Genomic DNA, 22,203 nt, shown 5'->3' with positions numbered 1-22,203 from the left:
GTCCCTGCACTTTCGCCCAGTTTTGGTATTGGTCCCTACGTTTTTTTTTGTTTGGCATTGGTCCCTGCACTTTCTAAAACTTTTGGCTTTAGTCCTTCCGTTAACTTTCCGTTAAAAAAAAAAAACCAAAACTAACGGTGTGCCACGTGGCCCAATCATGACACGCCACGTGGCACACTAAAAAACAAAAAAAATCAATTTTTAATTATTATTTTATTCATTATTTTTTTACTTAAAAATATCATTAGTCCCTGCACTTTCAGCATTTTTTGATATTAGTCCCTGCACTTTGGTATTAGTCCTTGAACTTTTTTTTTTTTTTTTAAATACTTTCAATGAAATTATTATGTTTTAATTATTGTTTTGTTCATTATTTTTATTGAGAATAATCATAAAAAAATAAAATAAAAAAATCTTTGTTAAAAAAAATGAAGTAATAATTGTATAACATTGCAAATGGAAATTGTATCGTATTAACATCGTAATAATAGATAAAAATCAACAAAGAAGATGGAAATTAAATTGCACTTTGGCAATATAGTCTCCCCCATAAATTGATTGTAACAAAAAATTAAATTCCTATATTGCCAAAGTGCAATTTAATTTCCATCTTCTTTGTTGATTTTTATCTATTGTTACGGTGTTAATACGATACAATTTCCATTTGCAATGTTATACAATTATTATTTAATTTTTTTTAACAAAGATTTTTTTATTTTATTTTTTTATGATTATTCTCAATAAAAATAATGAACAAAACAATAATTAAAACATAATAAAAAGTATTTTTTAAAAATAAAAATAAAAAAATTTCAAGGACTAATACCAAAGTGCAGGGACTAATATCAAAAAATGCTGAAAGTGCAGGGACTAGTGATATTTTTAAGTAAAAAAAATAATAATTAAAAATTGATTTTTTTTTTGTTTTTTAGTGTGCCATGTGGCGTGTCATGATTGGGCCACGTGGCACACCGTTAGTTTTGTTTTTTTTTTTTTAACGGAAAGTTAACGGAAGGACTAAAGTCAAAAGTTTTAGAAAGTGCAAGGACCAATGCCAAACAAAAAAAAGCGTAGGGACCAATGCCAAAACTGGGCGAAAGTGCAGGGACTAAACACACATTTAAGCCAAAAAAACTATAAAATGAGCATCATACCTTCTACCTGTTAAGAACCACCACTAAAAGTCCTCTTATACAAGTTCCCTTTTAGATAAGTGAAAATTATTTTCAGCAAAAAAACATGAGCAGAGGGAAATCCTTCACCTGTTATGAGGAATCAATATCACTTTTAAGCTTCCTCCAAATTGTGACGGTGGTTACTGTGTTACTATTGCATCATCATCATCAAACATGTGATGCAATTACTAATACAAATAACCAAACATATTGTCCACCTTCTTCATGCGGCAAAATCACAAACATATCACATCCTTTTCGACTTATGAATGACCCAACAAGCTGTGGTGATCCGAAGTACGAGTTATCCTGCGAAAACAACATCACCGTGTTAACTCTGTTTTCAGGTAAATACTATGTGCAGGAAATCAACTACGTAAATTACACAATTCGGCTAGTTGATCCAGTAATTGAAGAGGGTAATTGCTCCTCCATTCCTCCATATTTCTTAACTAAATCCAATTTCACAAGTTCTTTCATTCATATCAACAACGAGGATCCATATCAAATAATGGATGTTTGGTATTATTCTGACCACCGATACGGGCACATAATATACTTGAATTGTAGCAAACAAGTGAATGATGATCCTGAGTATGTGGATACAGCTCCCTGTATCAACTCCGACTCCGAAAGCTATCTTTATGCTTTTGCGGCAGACTTCTACGTGGAGGACTATGAAGATGAAGACTATGGGTACGAGGAGCCTTACTATAGGACACACCACTTTTCAGTTGGGAGATTAAAAGATTATTGCCAAGTGAAGCTTGTTGCTATGTCATCTTCAGATTTTCCTAATGTCAGAGTCAGAGAAGGTGTACCAGATCGATCACTTTCATACCAGGAAATTCATGGAATGCTACTCTATGGATTTCAGGTATCATGGTTGAGTGGTGCTTGTAAAGATTCTTGCGGCGATACACAAGAGTGCTACTTCAATCACACTATAGGAAATGTTGAATGTTATCATCCAAATGATGATTATTGTATTTATCCATTGGGACCGGATGTCAGCAAACCATGCGGTAAGAAATACTGACAGAAATATAATAAAAGAAACAGTATTATATGGAAGAAAATAGTGCAAAATACTTTTTTTTTTGTTAAATTAATTTTAAAATATTTAGAGCTAAATTATTTTTGTTTGTTTTGTAGACCAAGTGCCAAAGCAGTTCATATTAATGGAAGGTAAATATTTATCTTTAAATAGTTTATGTTCTTTTATAAAATCATTACATGTTCTTTTTTCTTCTGCTTTTGTTAATAAGATTTATTATTGATTGAAGAAAAAGAAATATGAATACGACAATTAAATGTTTAGTTTTGGGTGCAAGCACTTTGAGGTGCAGCAGCAGCCTGCAACACATCCCACATTGGGGTAAGGAATTAAAACGTTGGACTTCTTATAAAAAAAAAAAAAAAAAAAGTAATGCTAACGAGTGTTCTAGCATTATTATTAAAAGATTTTTAATTAAAAAAATATTTATAGGAAAAGTTAAAATGTTCGATTTCTAATGTATTGAATGCATCAATTTCTATAAAATAATATTACCTCCGTTCCTTTTTAACTGTCACTTTTTGACATTTTATACAAATCAAGACACTCAATAAATTTTACTTTTTCTTATACAATAATTTATACTTTTACTATAATAACCTTAGTCATTTAATATCTTATTTCATATATTTCTCTCTTCGTAATAAATAACTAAGGGTAATGTTGGTAAAACAACATTTATTGTTGCATTGAACTTTGAAAGTGACAGTTAAATAGGAACAAAAAATTTCTTCAAAAATGACACTTAAAAAGGAACGGAGGGAGTACTATTTAAAAGTTTTTTTTTTTTTTTTGGAAATAAACATGCTTCTAGCATTTCATTGATAATTAAGGATTCAGTACATTCAGGTATATCATAATAAATAGCGAGACTAGTTAAGAACGTGGCTTCTCTTGCAAGTGCATGAGCAACCGCGTTGGCTTGTCGCCTAACAAACTCCACCCTAGAGTTAGAAAAGAAAGAACTAAAAAGCAAACGACAAGATGAAATAATAGAGCCAAATTCGAATGTGCCGTTCCTAGTAGACAGAAAAGCGTTTTAAAATACTCGTTAGCATTTTTCTTAAAAAAAACATAAGTGAGGCTGATTTTTGACATTAATTTGAAATTATTTGATATGTGAGTGAAATATTTTAAAATTAACATGTGCACTTTTATCTAATGAGTTATTTTTTATTTTATCACTTGGACATATAAAAAACATTTATTGCTACATTATAGCCTTGTATGTTTTCTTTCACGGGCTTATTTCCTTGTTTGTTATCTCTTCTGATTGTTGACATAAGGACTACAACTTCTTGCAGATATAATACTTGGCATTGTCAAAGGTAATATAATATTTTTTTATATATCTAATATTTTCTACATCATTAATTGTAGATCAATTAAGTTATTTAAATCTTATTTTTGTTAAACGTAATGTCAAACAAATGTTGTTAACCACATTAGACGGTTCAATCGTGAAGAAAAGTTGATATTAGTCTGATCCATAGTCACACTATTCAGCATTTGCTACGTTACGCGGTTCGTGACTTTAAAAAAACTAGGTACATGGGAGGTTCGTGCTACGTTCAAATATAATAATCGGTGCGTTACTAATAAAAAAAATATTTAATTAACAAAAGATAAAATAGAAATAAAGTAGTCAAATAACTCTCAGTCCATTGTTGACTCGATCAACGCTGACGTGACATCCTAAGTGGGGTGCCACGTGTCAAATAATTTATTTATTTTTGTTTTGGGGCTCCAAAATTGCCAAAGAATCAAAACATAGGGGGCTGTTTTGTATTTAAATTAGTTAGGGATCCATAACCGCAACTTTTGAAAAGATAGGGGTCCAAAAGTGCAATTAAGTCTATAACTAATTATGCTTGTAATGTACGATGCCATGCCATGTCTCGAAAGTTTTCAAACATGTGACAAAATAAAATATTTTTATAACAATCCCAACCAAAAACAGAAAGAAAAAAAAAGTTAATGGGCTTGTAAATAGGCTGATTTCGGGTTAAGGCCCAAAGCACACTTCATCTTCAAGCTTGGAGTAGAGAACTGCATAAAGGGTTTGCACCTTGCAGACATGGTGTTGAACTGTGTACACATCTCTAAATCACATTTTCACTACTGAAATGCGCATTTGATAGGGTTTCATCATAATCGAATTTAGACACGGTTCTTTGGTTCGCTGTTTTGAACGATTTTAGGAGCCAGTTCTCGCGAACCAATTCGCAAAAGAATTGGGAACCAGTTCGTACGAACCAATTCGCGGTTCCTGGCATGGTTCACGAATTATGTGACTATGGTCTGATCAAACATAAGAAATCGTTGGTCAAATTGAACCGGAGGAAAATCGAATTGTGTTGTCGAAAAGATCAACAATCCAAAGCAACGACATCAAGAAGTTTTTTTTTTTTTGAAGGGAAAAAAAAAAGTTGATGATGACAAATTCTAAAAGTGCATCAAACCTCTCCAAGTAGCATAGTAGTAAGTACATCAAGTTCACAAGGATTGATGTTTGCGACTCCAAAATTTACTAACCTGATGATGAAAAACAGTTAAAATATTGGGGGGGTTGCAAGGTTGTTGATTTTGCAGCGAAATAATGTTTTTTATTTAGAAGTTTTAGTGGCGATTAGAATCTCTAAATCCCTTCTAAGCGCAATTCCAAGTCTAGGGGATTCAAGTCCTAGTTCGAAAATAAATATGAATAAAGAAATTGCATTAAAAAATTGTAATTGAAAACATAATTAAAGAAGAACAAACCATACTCGTAGAACAAATTGAAGGAGGTTGAAAAACACTTCTCTTTTATGTTTCAGTAACTCGCCTTTGCCTGTAACCACCATGTTTCTTAATGAATATCTATGAGTCTTTGATGCTCCGGGAACTTGTCTTTGCCTTGAACCACCAACTTTCTTAAAGAATATGTATGGGTAAATATATCCCTTTAAATAGGCATTTTGGCACTATGTTTGCATTGGGTTACTGGATTTTTACCCTTTCCCTGAGTAGGAAAAACAAGTGATGCTCTCCACCCTGCACATTTTGCTCGCGCCCTGCGCCTGTTTTAAGTTTACCCTTGCGCTAGTTAACTAACGCAAGTGTAAAACTATGCTGTGTGAGTTAACTCACACTAGTTCATAATTCCAAAGGGACAGTCGCGTTTTTATTGCTGCATAGTCAAGATGCATTTCAATCCAAAATCAGAAGTTGGCCAGGTTGCATTCAATGAAAAAGAAGATGGATGAGGTGGAGTTTTGGACAAACAACACATGTTAAGATGGCTATATTTGAATAGTTCATATGGTGTTTTGATCAATATATATAGGTCTGATATTGATTATATTTTGATCATAACATGTTGTGTATATAGCTTCTGCCCAAAAGTGCTTAGCCATATTGTTTTCATGAATCATCGTGTGTGCCTATCTTGTATAGGTTTGTTCTTTCTATCTACAACCCCATTTTATTGTGAGTGCTAGGACAAGAGAAATCGTGGATAATTCCATGTTTTTTACGAAAAGATTCAAATGACTCATTTTCAATTTCACTATGACGATCACTTTTGATTTTTAGAATTTTGAAATCCTTTTCATTTTACACTGGAGTACAGAAGAATCTAAACACATAGTATGACTCATATTAGATCTCAGAAATCTTATCAAATTTCATCTAATATAGTCATCAACTATGACTTGTTCATACTTCTTTCCACTGATTGAGGTTGTACTGACTGGCCCAAACATATCAATGTGTAGAAGTTCTAGAGATCTGAAGGTTTATACAATGTTCTTAGAGTTAAAGGTTGATTTAATTTTTTCTTCTTTTCGGTGTGCTCTAAACAGGGCATCTAAATGATACTTATAATATCTGGATTAATCCTCTAACAAGTTTTAGCTTCCTAAGTTTATGGATTAATCTCCAACTAACATGACCCACACGTTTGTGCCATACCCATTTTTCATTATTCATTAACAAAAGAAAAACAACCTTTTTGCTTAGCAAAATTAGAGAAAATTATTTGATAAACATTGAATTTCCTCTTTCCAATGAAGAATATGGACTTATCAAAGGGATTGAGGACTTTGAAGTTAGTCGTATCAAACACTAACTCATTACAACTACTACATAATTTACTAATGCCGGTAGGTTATGTTTCAGTCAATTATGAACTAAAGTAAATGATTCTATTATTTTGCAAAATTTTAAATCTTGATTTTCGTTGAAAGTTGCTAAGAAAATCTTTAATGGCAATTGATGGACGAAATTGGGGAGTACACCAAATTGTAACAAGTATTAAAGTTGTACGTTTATCGTTCTCCATAGGTATTGTCGTTCAACTAAGCAATTAGAAAAACGTATTACAAGGTGTGAGAGCAAAAGTGAATTGAATAGAGTTGCAAGGTTTAATTGCCCTCCCCAACGCAAGGTTTGTGATTAAGATTATTAATGACGATTAGGGAATACTTAAATCCCTCTTTCATCTTTGTTGGAATTAACTTAGGATACAATCTGATATGTGTATACTCGTGATTTACTTAAACTTAAGATATTAAAACTCATACAAAACTTCCCACAACAACGAATATTCCGAATTGACGTAGGCTATATTATGGAGTTGTCCAAAGAAGAGAGTAGAAGACGTTCGGTTTCAAACTTGAATTTTATTAACATAATTATGAAATAAGTAATTAGAGCAGCTATATATACACGGATAAATAATTTTGGGTTGTCAATCTTAATTTTCATTTACGGATCAATTTTCAAGATTACGATACGATGATCTCTTTCGAAAAACCATTAAGAATAGGCAAGAACTAATTTAAAATGGACACGAGAAAAACATAACTGAATGAAAACTTTTTAATAGAATTCAACAAATAAGAAAGGGTTCATCTTCGAGCCACAATCAAAAGGTTTAGTTGCTCATGGAAATATACATCACAACAAAACAATAGAAAAACATACCCTAAAGGGAACAAGAAGAGGAAGAAATCATACCTAAAAACTCTGATGTTTGACCCTTGTCTTGAATCGTCAACTTTTTGAATGAAAAATAATGAGTGCAAGGGTCTTTATATATAGAAAATGATTACTTAGGATTTAAGAGAAGAAAATTGGATTTTTTTGCACCGATCCAACTTGAAAAACAAGCTGCAAGAAATTTCTGCCAGGCGTAAATGGCGCATGAGGCAGCCCATGTGGTGCAAAATCTTGCTTTTTCCTCCCATATTCGATCGTTCTTCCATATGGAAACTCATAGGAACTTGGACTGAATTTTCTTCACTTAGTATTTTCTTCAAAAACCTTCTAAGAATGATTGAATTCAATCTTCATATCCCTGATCCAAGGGCATTGAGACCACTTTAATATTGTTCTATGACGACTTTAATATAGTGTTTCCACCATTCTAACCTCTTACTTTTCCAAGGCATAAAGCATTGAAAGTTACTATATTATTAAGATCATTCTTATTTTCAAAGGGACTCTGATCTTAATAGTACTCTTATTTTCAAAAGGGGGAAATTTACCAAAGGGACTATGTTCTTAAGACCATTCTTAATTTCGAAGGAACAATATAAACCGAAGGGACTATGGCCTTAGGAATACTATTTCAATCCGAAGGGATATAAAAAGAGGGTGAAGAAAAGAATAGCTCGTCAACAGAAGATAAAGGAGGGAGAAGAGAGAAAAATGCTTTGAAAACTCAAGAGAACTTTTGGTGTGAGTATAAGTGAGGGATAAGATCTATATTTATAGGCGAGGAGTAACGATGAAAGTTGACCGTTACAAAATCAATGGTTTGATCTAGCCTCATATATGAGTACTAACGATGAAATTTGATCATAGGGATGGCGCGTGCATGCGTGTATTCAACATGCATTAGCATGTGCCAAGCACATGATGACACGTGCAAATTGCTTACTTGACAATGACGTGTACCGAGAAAAAAAATTAAATAAGAAAAATGATTAATTAAATTTAATGTTTGGGGTCTTTAAAATTAATACCTCCATTATATAAACACTAGTTTTTGTGTGCAATCTATCCGATATGAGATATAAGAATTTTGAAATTCACACATAGTGTTCGAACACCATGTTAACAAAACAAGATTTCAATAGAGAATAACAATGAGACGATTAAAGTTCCAATATTATCAATGACATAACATATAATAGATTACAAACCAATATATAATAAATTCAAATGAACTACTAATTTAGGAATATAAAGCTAATATAACTTAAGCGCAATACTTTATTATCTATATCTATATATTATGTGGACGAACCCAACTCTCGTGCAAAGCCCACGAATGACATCACCACCATTGTTGTCAAAATCCCGACTTAAATCCTAAAATCCAGGGTTTTGCGACTTTCTTCACCTTCAAAGACTCAAATCTATAGCAGAGTCCCAAAATAGACAAAATCCGTCGATTTTGATTGCGATTTTATGATTTCTTATAAACTAAGTCATTTTTGACTATATACCATTTATAACATATATTTAGTATTAATTTTTTTGGGTAAAATTCATCGATTTTGATTGTGATTTTACAATTTCCTATATAGATTCTACAAAAGTCCTTGGATAAAATCCTACGATTTTGATTGCGATTTTACGAGTCCCGATTTTGCTATTCGCTTTCGACCTGAAGTAAAGTCTTGATTTTGACAACCTTGATCACCACACTATTATATTAAACTTTAAATTTCTCTGATCGTAGCCGTTCTTTTACACACCACTACCGAACTAATATCCTCTTCCTCCTTTGCCTGTAATTATGTTGGGCGGTGACAATCATCGGTTCCGCCAGGTTTTTATTCCCCACCCTCCTTTGCTACAGTGATTGGAATGCTGATACGCAGAGCTAGAGAGACTTATGATAGTAGTTGTGCAGCGAAAACCGTGGTGGCAAGAGGGAACAACGGAGAGGATGACAAGAGGCAACAAAAAATAGAGGGAACAACGGAAAAACGTTCAAATGGTGGTTGATTGTGGAAGTCATGAACTAATAAGTGTAGATGACACGGTTTCAGAGTATAGAAGAGAATTTTCAGTCAGTAACATCCATTCTAGACTGCAAATTCTCTTTCATTATTGTGTTTTTTGATAAAATATAACAATTAGAAAAAGAAAAGAAAAAATAGTTGTGAATGGGTGAAACCGTTCGTGTGCATTAGTCGTGCTATTGGCTCTCGTGCCTTATTTATATAATCTTTAATTAATAAAGAAAAAGTCTGATATAAAGATAGTGATGCGAAAATATAAATGCCCAAAGTTTTTATGGTTGAAAGTTGTGAAAAGCTCGTCAGAATTTTATTATGTTTACCTTTTGATTAGAGATCTTTCTCTTGGTTTGCAAAGAAACAGTACAATGTTTTCCGTATTAATTGTTTTTCCTTGATAAAACCATCACAGGAGTGCTAAAAATATTTGGCTTGACAATAAGCTCTGCGTTAACACAGAAAAATTTAGAATCTAAAACTGCCATCGACACAGGAAGAGTGATAGGAAGATATCTTTTGCCAATATTTGTTGCAAGATATGTCCTGGGCCTTCTGGTTTTCTTTGTGCTGTTGATATATACTTGTCGGAGAAGACATATATCAATATATGAAGATATTGAAGTTTTTCTTCAAGGGAGTACTTTGATGCCAATTAGGTATTCATACAAAGAAATAAAGAAGATGACTCGAAGTTTTAGAGACAAGTTGGGTGAAGGAGGCTTTGGAACTGTTTATAAAGGAAAGCTATGCAGCGGGCCATTTGTGGCCATAAAGATGTTGGGTAAATCTAAGGGTAATGGACAAGATTTCATTAGTGAAGTCGCAACCATAGGAAGAATACATCACACCAATGTGGTTTGACTTATTGGGTTTTGTGTTGAAGGATCAAAGCGTGCTCTTGTTTATGAATTCATGTCCAATGGCTCTCTTGATAAATATATTTCCTCTAGAGAGGATACTATCTCTCTAAGTTATCAGAAAATGTATGAGATATCTGTTGGAGTGGCTCGTGGTATGGCTTATTTACATCAAGGATGTGACATGCAAATTTTGCATTTTGATATCAAGCCCCATAACATCCTTCTTGATGAGAACTTTATCCCCAAAGTTTCAGACTTTGGTCTTGCTAAGCTTTATCCTAATGAGATTAGCATTGTCACTTTAACTGCAGCAAGAGGAACAATTGGATATATGGCTCCTGAGTTGTTCTACAAAAATATTGGAGGAGTATCCTACAAGGCTGATGTATATAGCTTCGGAATGCTTTTGATGGAAATCGCAAGTAAGAAAAGAAATTTAAATCCACATGCCGAACGTTCAAGTCAAATTTTCTTTCCCATTTGGATTTATAATCAATTGGCTGATGAAAGGGAAATAGAAATGGATGAAATCTCATATGAGGAAAATATTAATGTGAAGAAGATGTTCATAATAGCATTATGGTGTATACAATTGAAACCATGTGATCGTCCTTCAATGAACAAAGTGATAGAGATGCTTGAAGGAAATATTGAAAATATTGAAATGCCTCCAAAGCCCTCTTTGTATCCAAATGAAATGATTCAGGAAGACCTTGACATCAACTCTAATGAAATTGAATCTGAAAATGATGGCTCTACTAGTTTAATCGACGACGAGGATGCAACAAAGTCTCTAATATTGAATTCTGCTAATTATTGATGAATTCCTCTATGTTATATTTGGAAGAATATATGTCAATAATGTAATACGAGTACATAAGAAAGCCATCCCTGTTAATGTAACTATTGCAGTTTACCACCTGAAAAATAATATATGAAACAAGTATGGCTCATGCTAACTTTGTCCCGAGGGAACAAATTAAGGAACGTAAAAATAGAACTTTGTATTTGGAATGATAAATTTTGAACTTGAAAAAGTTGAATGTATAATATCCGACACAAATTTTATATATTTGGTTCACTTATAACGTGTGCCATTAGAAAACATATTATCATACGAGAGCAAGCAGAAAAAGGAGCAACTCCCAATAGCATGAAGAATAAGGTAAGCACCTTACTTCTAAACCACTAATTTGAATATAAAGAGTTTTGTTGAAGAATATTTTGATCAAGATAGCTCAATAACTACTATTAACTGTAAACGATAAAACCAATGACTTCAAATAAAAATATGGTGAAATCTATTACACTCAACAACTTTTGTTTATATTGTCTGTTGAACCAATTTTTCGCAAGAGGACACTTAATAATAATGTGATGAAGAACTTCACTTCACACATGTCTATCAAGTTTGATTATTGAGTAGGTGATTCCACTAGCTTCTTTGAACAGACATTTGTAAACTCTACTTTCTACAAAGATAACGGAGCCTTCTTTGAACCGACAAAGTAGAAGTAGAAGTATTATAACAGTTAGCTTCAACAAGTTAGTGCCCGCCTACCAAACCCTTTTCAGATTAATAGTCAGCTGCAACAAAGTGGAACTGATTAAGCAGAATTCATCAATAGAGACTTCGTTGCATCTTCGTCATCGATTAAACTAGTAGAGCCATCATTTTCAGATTCAATTTCATTAGAGTCGACTTCTAGGTCTTACTGAATATTTTCATCTGGATAAAGAGAAGGCTTTGGAGGCATTTCAATATCCTCAATATCTCCTTCGAGCATCTCTATTACTTTATTCATTGCAGGACGATCACTTGGTTTTAACTGTATACACCATAATGCAATTATGAACATTTTCTTCACATTACTGTTTTCCTCATCAGTAATTTCATCCATCTCTATCTCCTTTTCTTCAATCCATTGATTATAAATCCAAAACGGAAAGAAAAGTTAGCTTAACGATCCGCACACTAGTACAAAAAACACTTATTAAATCAGATATTTTAAATGGGTGGCTATCCACCTGATTATATCAATTGCACAAAGAAAACTACAAGGCCTACCATAAATCTCATTATAAATGATGGCAAGAGATACCTTGCACTTGTTCTTCCGAATTGAATGCCAATTCTAGAATCAGAAACTTTGTGGGAAGAGATATTTTAAACGGTTGATGTCTGATCTCCCACATCATTCATGGATTGATTAACTGTTGAACCCTATTTAGTGAATTAATCGGGATGATTGGTATGCTTAACATGTGAAATTAAAATGTGTTGTATGCTTTAAACTAAATTATTTTCTGCAACTTATGTGATATTAAACTAGTTGAATGACATATGTATTGTGAAATTGATGTGGCTTTTGTATATCGTTGATAATGAAATCCTTACACTGTGAATTATATGAATAATGATGTGGTTTGAATTATGTGAAATCCTTAAACTAAATTTTTACCCTTGTTTTGAGAGGTGACACTGGAGAATTTATTTTATGTTATTATCACGACTTTAAACTTTTTATAAGTTGATTATGTTAAGTATATATTTCACATTTTTAGGAATTGATCCTTTCCTTTTGTTTAATTAAACTTATGTATTGTAGAAAATTTGTAATGGTTTTGAATGTTAACGATGTTATAATCCTAAGTGCAAGTGATGTAATTTTTTTTAAAATGATTATATTTTCTACAAGGAAAATTAGTATATCTCTATTAAATATATTTTCAAAATGTTGAGTTTATGATGTCACATTAGTGTTATTAGACCAGGGTGTAGGTCCATAACATTCCTTATTTTCAAGGCACCTCAAATGTAGCTTCTGGAAAGTGAGAATATTTTTGGACGCGTTACTTGTCTATAAGACCATCAGTTGCATTTGATTCATCTATGCTGACAGAGGAAGTTGAGAATTGGTGAGATTGTTGTAACAAAATATGTTTAACATTACCACCTTAAGTTTTGATGATAACAAGGTACTAAAATGTCAATTGGTATTGTTAATAATTGTTCAAGTGTGCAGGACCATAGTAAAAAATATAGGCTTAATTGCACTTTCCCCCCTATAGTTTGCCAATTGTGCAATTTTGCACCCCATAGTTTTAAACGAGCGATTTTGCCCCCTATAGTTTTCCCCCTTTCTGATTTTATGGTTCCCATGACATTTAGTGTTGATGTGTCTATTTTTTTATCAATTAATGTGTGCCACATGTGTAATTCCATTTTTTAAAAAATAAAAAAATGGTATTTTTCAGATTTTGAGAGAAGGAGGCACGTGGCACACGAAACTCAAAGCTACCAAAAGATCTGAAAAATACCATTTTTTTATTTTTTAAAAAATGGAATTACACACGTGGCACACATTAATTGATAAAAAAACAGACACATCAGCGCTAAATGTCATGCGGACCATAAAATCAGAAAGGGGGAAAACTATAGGGGGCAAAATCGCTCGTTTAAAACTATGGGGTGCAAAATCGCACAATTGGCAAACTATAGGGGGGAAAAGTGCAATTAAGCCAAAAATATAAGTCAAGCATTGGTTCTGATAGAACAAAAGAGAGTAAAAGAATCTACAAAGGAAGCTTGTGTTGCAAGACAGAGTCTGAAGCCAAAGAGCGTATGAAGACCATCAGAAGCTGACTACTAGAAGCTGACGTCGTCAGAGAGTCTGAAGAGCCTCGGAAGCTGAAGTTCAACAGAGTCTGAAGACTGGAAGCTGGACTTAGTTAAAAGTTGTTATTCTGAATTCATATCATTGCAGAAGAAATGGAAGCCTGGAGCAACGACTATTTCAAAAATTAGAAGGCATTGGATGCTTATCCACTAAAGAGCGCATAAAAGGACACAGTACAATTGTACAACCACTCCTCGTGTTTGCAGTCGTACAAGATAACAACTGTGTCTACGCTGATTATTCTTCATTCAAGGAATGAATTTGAAATAGTTTCCTCCTAGGACAATAACCAAATCAAGCAACATATTATTGGTGATTATCAAGCTTCAACAACGACTCTTTTGATGTGTTGGCAATCAACAACGTCTCCTTCACACCTCTATATAAAGGAGTGAAGAGTTGAAGATTGTAAGAGACTCACAACCATTTCACAAGTGCCAAAACTCTGCTGAAATTGTTTTCACATCAAGTTCACTTAGAATTTCTTAACAACTTTCATATCTTAGAAATTCTTGAGTCTTAAGAGTCTGTATCTGATTTGTATTTGTGAACACCACTTATTGTATATCAAGCGTTCAACCTCAAACATTTTTTTATGTGATTGTGTTTGTTTAGAAGTCTCTTGTTTTTGTGCTTGAGCATAGGAAGACTCTTGCGTGTATGCTTGAGCATATGAAGCTTCTTGCTTTTGTGCTTGAGTAGTTTAAAGTCTCTTTCTTTTGTGCTTGAGCAATTGTAATCATATATTGATTTCAGTGAACTCTCCTTGGAAGTGCAAAGGGGACATGACTACTTACGGATTGTGGAAGGAACATGTATAATTGCTTTGTGTCTTTCTCTTATCTCTCTCTCTCTCTCTACATTATCCGCTTCATAAGACTCTGAACTCTGTTCTAGACTCCGAACTCTATCAAACTCTGAACATTGGACTTACTTTTAAAAAGAAGAAAAAACTAACACAATTCAACCCTCCTTCTTGTGTTTTTCTCACCTTCAGTTTGTATCAGAGCCCGATTCTAGTGTCTTAGCTTTTAACATTGTAACAGAGAACGATCTAAGAAAAACATGTCATCTGGTGAAGTTTCTGGTTCTAGTCATAATGATGTTGCATATGATTATGGAACATCTGATGTAAAGTCATCTGACTCCAACAACAAGGCTCCTAGGTTTAATGGAGATCCTAGGACTTTCTCTTGGTGGAAAACCATAATGTATAGTTACATTATGGGTTTAGATGAAGAACTTTGGAGTGTTCTTGAAGATGGTGTTGGTGACTTGGCCTTAGATGAAGAAGGAGCTGCTATTGATAAAAAGAAACACACTGCTACTCAGAAGTAGTTGTACAAGAAACATCACAAGATCAGAGGCATTCTTGTTACTGCTTTGCCTCACAAGGAGTATATGAAGATGAGTGACAAATCTACTTCTAAAGCAATGTTTGCTTCCTTGTGTGCTAACTATGAAGGTAACAAGAAAGTCAAAGAAGCAAAAGCTATTATGCTTGCTCATCAGTATAAGTTGTTCAAGATGAATGATGATGAAAGCATTGAGGCTATGTACTCAAGGTTTCAGACCATAGTCTCTGGACTTCAGATACTGAAGAAAAGTTATGTAGCTTCTCATGTGAACAAGATTCTAAGAAGCTTACCTGCTTGATGGAGACCTAAAGTTACTACTATTGAGGAAGTTAAGGATTTAAACATTCTAAGTGTTAAAGATATTAGAAGCTCTCTCAAGGTTCATGAGATTGGTCTTAATGAACATGAATCTGCTAAGAAGCCAAAGCCTATTACACTAAAGTCTAAAGGAAAGTCATCACATGCTCTCAAGGCAAATGAGTCTGAAGATGAGTCCCCTGCTGGAGATTCAGAAGAAGATCCTGCTGTTGCTGAGAAAATGGTTATGCTTTCCAACAAACTTCAGTATTTGGCTAGGAAGAAAAAGAAGTTTTTGAGTAGAAGCAGTGGTTACAAAGGCTCATAGAAAGAAGATCAAAATGGTTGCTTCAACTATAAGAAGCTTGGACATTTCGTTGCTGAATGTCCTGATCTCCAGAAAGAGAAATCAAAGGAGAAATCCAAGAAACAAACTTTCAAATCCAACAAGTTCATAAGACAGATCAAGTAGAGTCTGATGGTCGCCTGAGAAGATTTGGATAGTGAATCAGGGTCTAATAAGGCTGATGCTGAGGATGAATCAAATGTGGCTATGGGGTTATTAGCTACAATGGCTTCAGATGATGAACCTGAAACAGATTCTGAAGATGAAAATGAGGTATATTATAAAATTCCCATAGAAGAACTTATTGAATCACTCACACGCTTTGAATTCAGAACCAATGAGTTGAAAGATTTAAAAGAAAAATATGTTGATTTAATGAAACAACAAGAAAAGACTCTATTGGATCTGAAAGAATCTGAGGAAGGACTTAGAGGTTTTGACTTCATTTGTAGAACTTATGTAGATAAACTCAAGTATCTTTGTCAGAAGCTGCAAGAAAAGTGTGAAGGGAACCTTTAAGTAAACAAGAGATTTCTCTTGAAGATTTCATTATATCAGGTATCGACTGAAGTAAAGTAGCTTCTATGATTTACAACTAATATAAGAACAATGGTAAAGGTGTTGGATTCTCACATGGGAAACCTAATGGAATCAATCTTAAATCATGTTGTGAATGCATTAAGGAGGGTTTGAAAACTTACTTTGTGCCTGAAGGTGTTGAGTCTAAGATTGTAATCCAGCTAGAACCTGATGCTTCTAGCTCCAAGACTGTGAACGTTTCAAAGTCAAAGAACTCTAAGTCTAAGGTTATGACCAACTCTGAATCTAAGACTCCAAAGATTCAGATTCTGAAGGGACCAGAACATGAATCACAGGTTCTAAAGAACTCAAAGTCTATAGTCTTAAAGCCTAAGCTTCAGAGGAGGAAATAAATTGTTGCTTCCTGGGATTCAAAACAAAAACATCTTAAACCCAAAGTTTTGAATGAACAGAAGTCACTTAACTTCAAGCACAAGGCACAAAGAAGAAGAGTAAAACATTCAGTAATAAGACTAAAGGACCCATAAAGATATGAGTACCTAAGTTTGAAATTCTTGATGCTGCAATTATGCCTAAGAGTAAAGGAAGATCACTTCCCCAAGTCGGCTACTCACCATTTACCTCAAAACTGACCACTTTATACCTCAAAGGGGTAAAAAGAGACTATATACTATTGAAAAAGAAAGAAAGAAGAGAAATAGAGGGAGAGAAGGTGATATGGTGTGAGGAAATAGGGAAGTATGGAGGGATATTTATAGGTGGGAATGATAGTATAGGTTATAACTACCATAAATGTGGTAAAAAAAACGTGTAAATTGAAGGTTGAAAACCTGACCACCGTCCAAAAAACGTGTGCTCTTGAGCTCGGATCACCGGTTAACCTGCGTGAGTTAACTCGTGCCCATGCCAGTAGTGCATGACTTAACTCACAGAAGGGTATTTTTGGCAATCAAGCTTGGCGCGAACAAAATGTGTTGGGAGAAGGGTAGAATTCCCAAAATAAATGGCATTATGAATCGGTGATTGTGGGATACACCCACTCACGGATCCATAAATAATTATATATGTTATGTTTATAATTGTTCTAAAATGTAAACGTGTAAGTGTGCAATAATTATATACGTTATGTTTATAATTGTTCTAAAATGTTAATTTTTTTAAAATATTTTTTTTATTTTTAGCGGATATAAAAAATATAACCATAATTAATTATTTTTCAACAACCAATGTCGGTCAAAGAGCCTTTTTTTCAACAAATATAAAAATAATTTAGAATATGAGAGTAGTTTTATAGTCTTGCTAACGATATACTCTAAGAGAATTGGTTAAAGATTTCATAAAAGAAAATTTTATCTTAAAAATAAGTGTTATTTTTATCGATATATAATTACAACAACTTTTTATAGAAAAAAAAATAAATAACTTCTTTTGATTTCTTAATTGGTGCTCTTAGAACACTCATTATGTTGCTTTATAGGTTTGTAATTTTTTTTTGTCTTATGAATGAGAATACAATAATACTACTCCATCCGTTTCAAAAAACATGTCTAATTTTTGCAATGTGCGTTATTCACTTGACTTACTTTGATCATATTTTTTAACTAATGTATAAATACAAATATTAGCATGTAAGATGTTGTTTGATTTGTCTCGACAAATATTTTCAAAATATTAAATTTTTATAATTTTTTAGTTTAGATAATTAAAGATATTAACGGTCAAAATTGTGCATTGGCATATGTGAAGTGGTTGACTTGAACATATATTTTGAAACGGATGGAGTATAAAATTGGGATCAAATACATAAATATCTTATTTTAGGTTAAAAATAGAATAAGTAAGTGGGATTGGTTAACCACATTGCCTCATAGTGAATCGGTGACTGGATACGCCATGGGTGAAAGTGAAAATAAAAATTGCGGATTTCGTTAGTAAATTCCATTGTCCACATCTTAACAACTGGTAGATAGTTTTGAAAGTTTGTTGACCATTAATGCTTATAAACAACAAACCAACCCAGGACAATAATTGAGAAAATAAAGTCTGGCAAGTCTTTATCTCACAATAAATAATGCATTATGGATCAGTGATTGTGGATATATACCATGGATGGAATATGAAATTGTGGATGCAAATTTGTTCATTTTGTTCAGAGCAAATTTTATTGTCGACTCTTCACATGTACAGATCTAAAAAGTTTCTTCTCCATTAATGCTAATAACTACACAACTCAACCCAGGACAATAATTGAGAAAACAAAGTTTGACAAAGTCTTCCTGAGGGTAAACTAGTCTTATCTCAATATACTATCAATTCTAAATTAAGCTATTTTATTTTTTAAGAAACTAAACTAGAGAAAATTGAATCGGAGACTTTTCGATAAGTGTATATTAATAGAAAAAAATTGACAAAAATAATATGATATTCTTTCATTTAAATTGATAGAATATATTAGAATCAACATTAAAACGTAAAAGGTGAATCTAAGAATAAACTCACAATATTCAAGTTAATAGTATACAACAACAAAATACCTACAAATAATATGATAAAATCTAAGTCACCAGAATATACATGCTCCTGAATCTGCATCGTTGACGTCCAAAACATTGATGGAATATGTGATTGATTGAATTGATAGTTTAATATGAATCAAACAAACACCGCAACAAGACACAGAATCAAACAACGCTGCACAAGACGACGAACAACATAACACTCCACTCAGACGACGAAATCACGTAAAAACACAAAAGAAAACACTTGATATATGTGAAAATTTCTTATTTATATTGAAAGAAAGAGGAAAAAGATGCATACAGGTGATTCTAAGTCAAAAAATGACCTAAAACCACCCCCTCTTCGATGAGTGAAAGAGAAAGAAGACTTAGAGGAAAATTAAAGTTTTTCTTACTAGAAAAACTAAGGTCGACTAATTAGGATTAAATATTAATAATCTATTAACACATATTTTAATTAAAATAATATCGTGATTATATATTTTCTAACTCTTTCTTTTAAATTAAATTGTATATAAATTTTTCCTCTAAAAATATCTATATAGTTGTAAAATTAGTTTATGTTTTTTTTTTTACGGAACTGCTGTAAAATTAGTTTATATTGATAATCATAGTCGAACAACTGTTCATTATCCATAAGTATTCTAAAACATCAATTGATTAGAAAAAAAGAATTAGACAAAATAACATCCGTGAACTTTAAGTTTGATCTTTTTCCTCTTAAAAAAGAAGTTTGATACTTTTTCTAAAGTGATTTTTGAGCAAATAGTCACTTTGATCATTTATTCTGCATCTCACTATCACATAGGTCCCTGACTCAGGATTAAATACAAATAAGTCTCTGACTTTGCACTTCTGTTATCACTTTAGTCTCTGACGTTAAAAAAATCTATTAAGTGATGATGTGGCGCATATGAGGTGTCACAGGGACCAAAGTGAAAGTAGAAAATGGTCACTTTGGTCCCTGAACCAAAATTCAATATTCCCAAAATGAATATCAAATTCCTAAATCCCTAAATGTCATCTAATTTTCTCTTTTGTTCAAAATTAATCTTCCATTAAACACAACTTACTGTTAGGTCCCTGACTGTGCATACTTACTATCAGTTAGGTCCCTGACAATGAATTAGCAAATCCATTAGCATCTATTACTCTTGATTATTCTTATATTCACATGATAATTCATATCTCTACCCCGTAGGTCTAAACATACAATAATCAAGAGCTCAAGATATATTCAAATGATAATTCCTTTATGTTGAATTTCTTTGAACATAACTTCTAACTTAAAATTTGTTCTACTTAGTAGGTACTAGTGCTACATCTAACATAAGTTGTTTATGTTTCCAAGTTTATTATCAAATTTCTCACTTTATTTTTTTTTTTCATGAGAAGTTCAAGCAACTAAAGCATAAATTCTTTCATGTAACTTAATAGCATGAATATGATATTTGATACTATTGAATCAACGCCTTTTTGTATAAATCGGAATGTCATTGTCTATGTACAATGTCTTAAACTATGGTAATAATAATCACATTAGGCAACTTCAAGCCTGTCTATTTTTGTAAGTGAATTTATGCATTAGATATTCAAATCTCTCCACCAAAAATTGGATATTGTTGTTGAAAGACACATCAAAAATCAAGCTATGACTTTAAAATACTTACAGGGATTATAATTAAACACCACCGTTCATAATTCATTTCTCTATATATGTAATCCTGATGCTATTATATATATATATATATATATATATATATATATATATATATATACACACGTACTAAAGGGAGAAAGAGGTAACAGAACCACAATGGCACTACTATAAAACTCCAAAATCTTAGCCCAACATATCATTGCCTCAAGATCAGCTTTCAAGTCAAAAAGGTCCCTAATAGCCAGGGACTTTAGTGAAATTTTGTGTTTACTGTCAGGGACCTAACAGTAGGTTGGTGTTTAATGGAATTTTGAACAAAAGAGATATTAATTAGATGACATTTAAGGATTTAAGATTTAGGGATTTGATATTCAATTTGGGGATATTGATTTTTGGTTCAGAGACCAAAGTGACCATTTTCTACTTTCACTTTGGTCCCTGTGACATCTCATATGCGCCACATCATCACTTAACAGATTTTTTTAACGTCAGGGACTAAAGTGATAACGGAAGTGCAGAGTCGGGGATTTATTTGTATTTAATCCTGAGTCAGGGACCTATGTAACAACGAGCTGCAGAATCAGGGACTAAAGGGACTATTTGCTCAAAAATTAAAGGATAACGCATGTTATTTTTCCTCTTAAGAAAGAAATGAATTGTTGTAAAAATTAAACAAATCGGACAAATGAAAAAGAGGCTAAAAAATCAAGAAATCGAAATGAAAAAAATCATGGCATAGATAACTCTGAAAAAAAAAAAAACAGAAGAAAAATCGGTTAAAATAAAAAAAAAAAAAAAAAAAAAAAACAGAAACTAGAATGAAAAAACATGACATGGAAAAAGACAAGAAATCATACCAAATGAGAAACTTGTAAGGAAACCGGGTTAAAAATTAGAGTAGATTTTCACGCTAGTTTTTCGAATTATATTAGCGTAGTATGTAATCAAGGTTTATAAAAGTAATAAAAAATTAATATATTTGTACCCGTTGAATATTATCGTGTAATTTTAAGATCCAACAATTGATAAATAGTGTCTATATTAAGTATTATTACAATATAAATTAGTGATTATTTTCAACATATATATTTTTTCTGAATTACTTTCAATTGAGAAGATTTATGATTTTTTTTTAATTGTGTTATCCTCTTAAACACGCATAAAACGTCTTTATTTAAATTTCGCTTTAGACGATAGAAATAGATGGGTCGGCCCTGCCCTAAATTAACTTAGTTCAAGTTACCATGTCCCTTTCTAGTCTACAGATATCTACAAGTTTACAATTTGTACTGAATTCTCCATCTTTTTTTAACGAAATGAAATAAGCTTGCCAATGTAATGAAATGAATGATTTCCATTTTAAGGTGTCTTTTAGCAACCCACACTTCAAGGTGTGATTTCTACTTTTTAGTTATAATACTTTGTTAAAAATATAATACTTTGTTAAAAACTAAGAAGTCATCGGCAAAGAACAATTACTCATAGCTAATATATATCTATTCTAATTCTTCAATCACCTCCAGCTCCAAATTCATACGTTCTGCAACAATATTAGCATAGTGAAACATTGGCATGCAGCTAATAAGAACATAGGTTGCTATGGTGCGTTTATTATGGCCTCTTACAAAGCCAGCTAGGAGTACTCTTGGCTGGTATATTGACACAAACTCAAAACAATATTCGAACATTATAGATGTT

The 22,203-nt window shown here is 32.6% G+C and overlaps 1 pseudogene; it reads left to right on the top strand.

Moving 5' to 3' along the window:
* The first annotated feature begins 1,111 nt into the window (after positions 1 to 1,111).
* On the top strand, positions 1,112 to 11,084 carry LOC25482326 (probable LRR receptor-like serine/threonine-protein kinase RKF3; annotated as a pseudogene).
* The last annotated feature ends 11,119 nt before the right edge of the window (positions 11,085 to 22,203 follow it).

This window comes from Medicago truncatula, chromosome 1 (assembly GCF_003473485.1).
Source record: "Medicago truncatula cultivar Jemalong A17 chromosome 1, MtrunA17r5.0-ANR, whole genome shotgun sequence".
NCBI classification, from domain to species: Eukaryota; Viridiplantae; Streptophyta; class Magnoliopsida; order Fabales; family Fabaceae; genus Medicago; species Medicago truncatula.
Note: the sequence above shows the minus strand (reverse complement) of the source record. Positions and strands in the feature narration are given on the sequence as shown.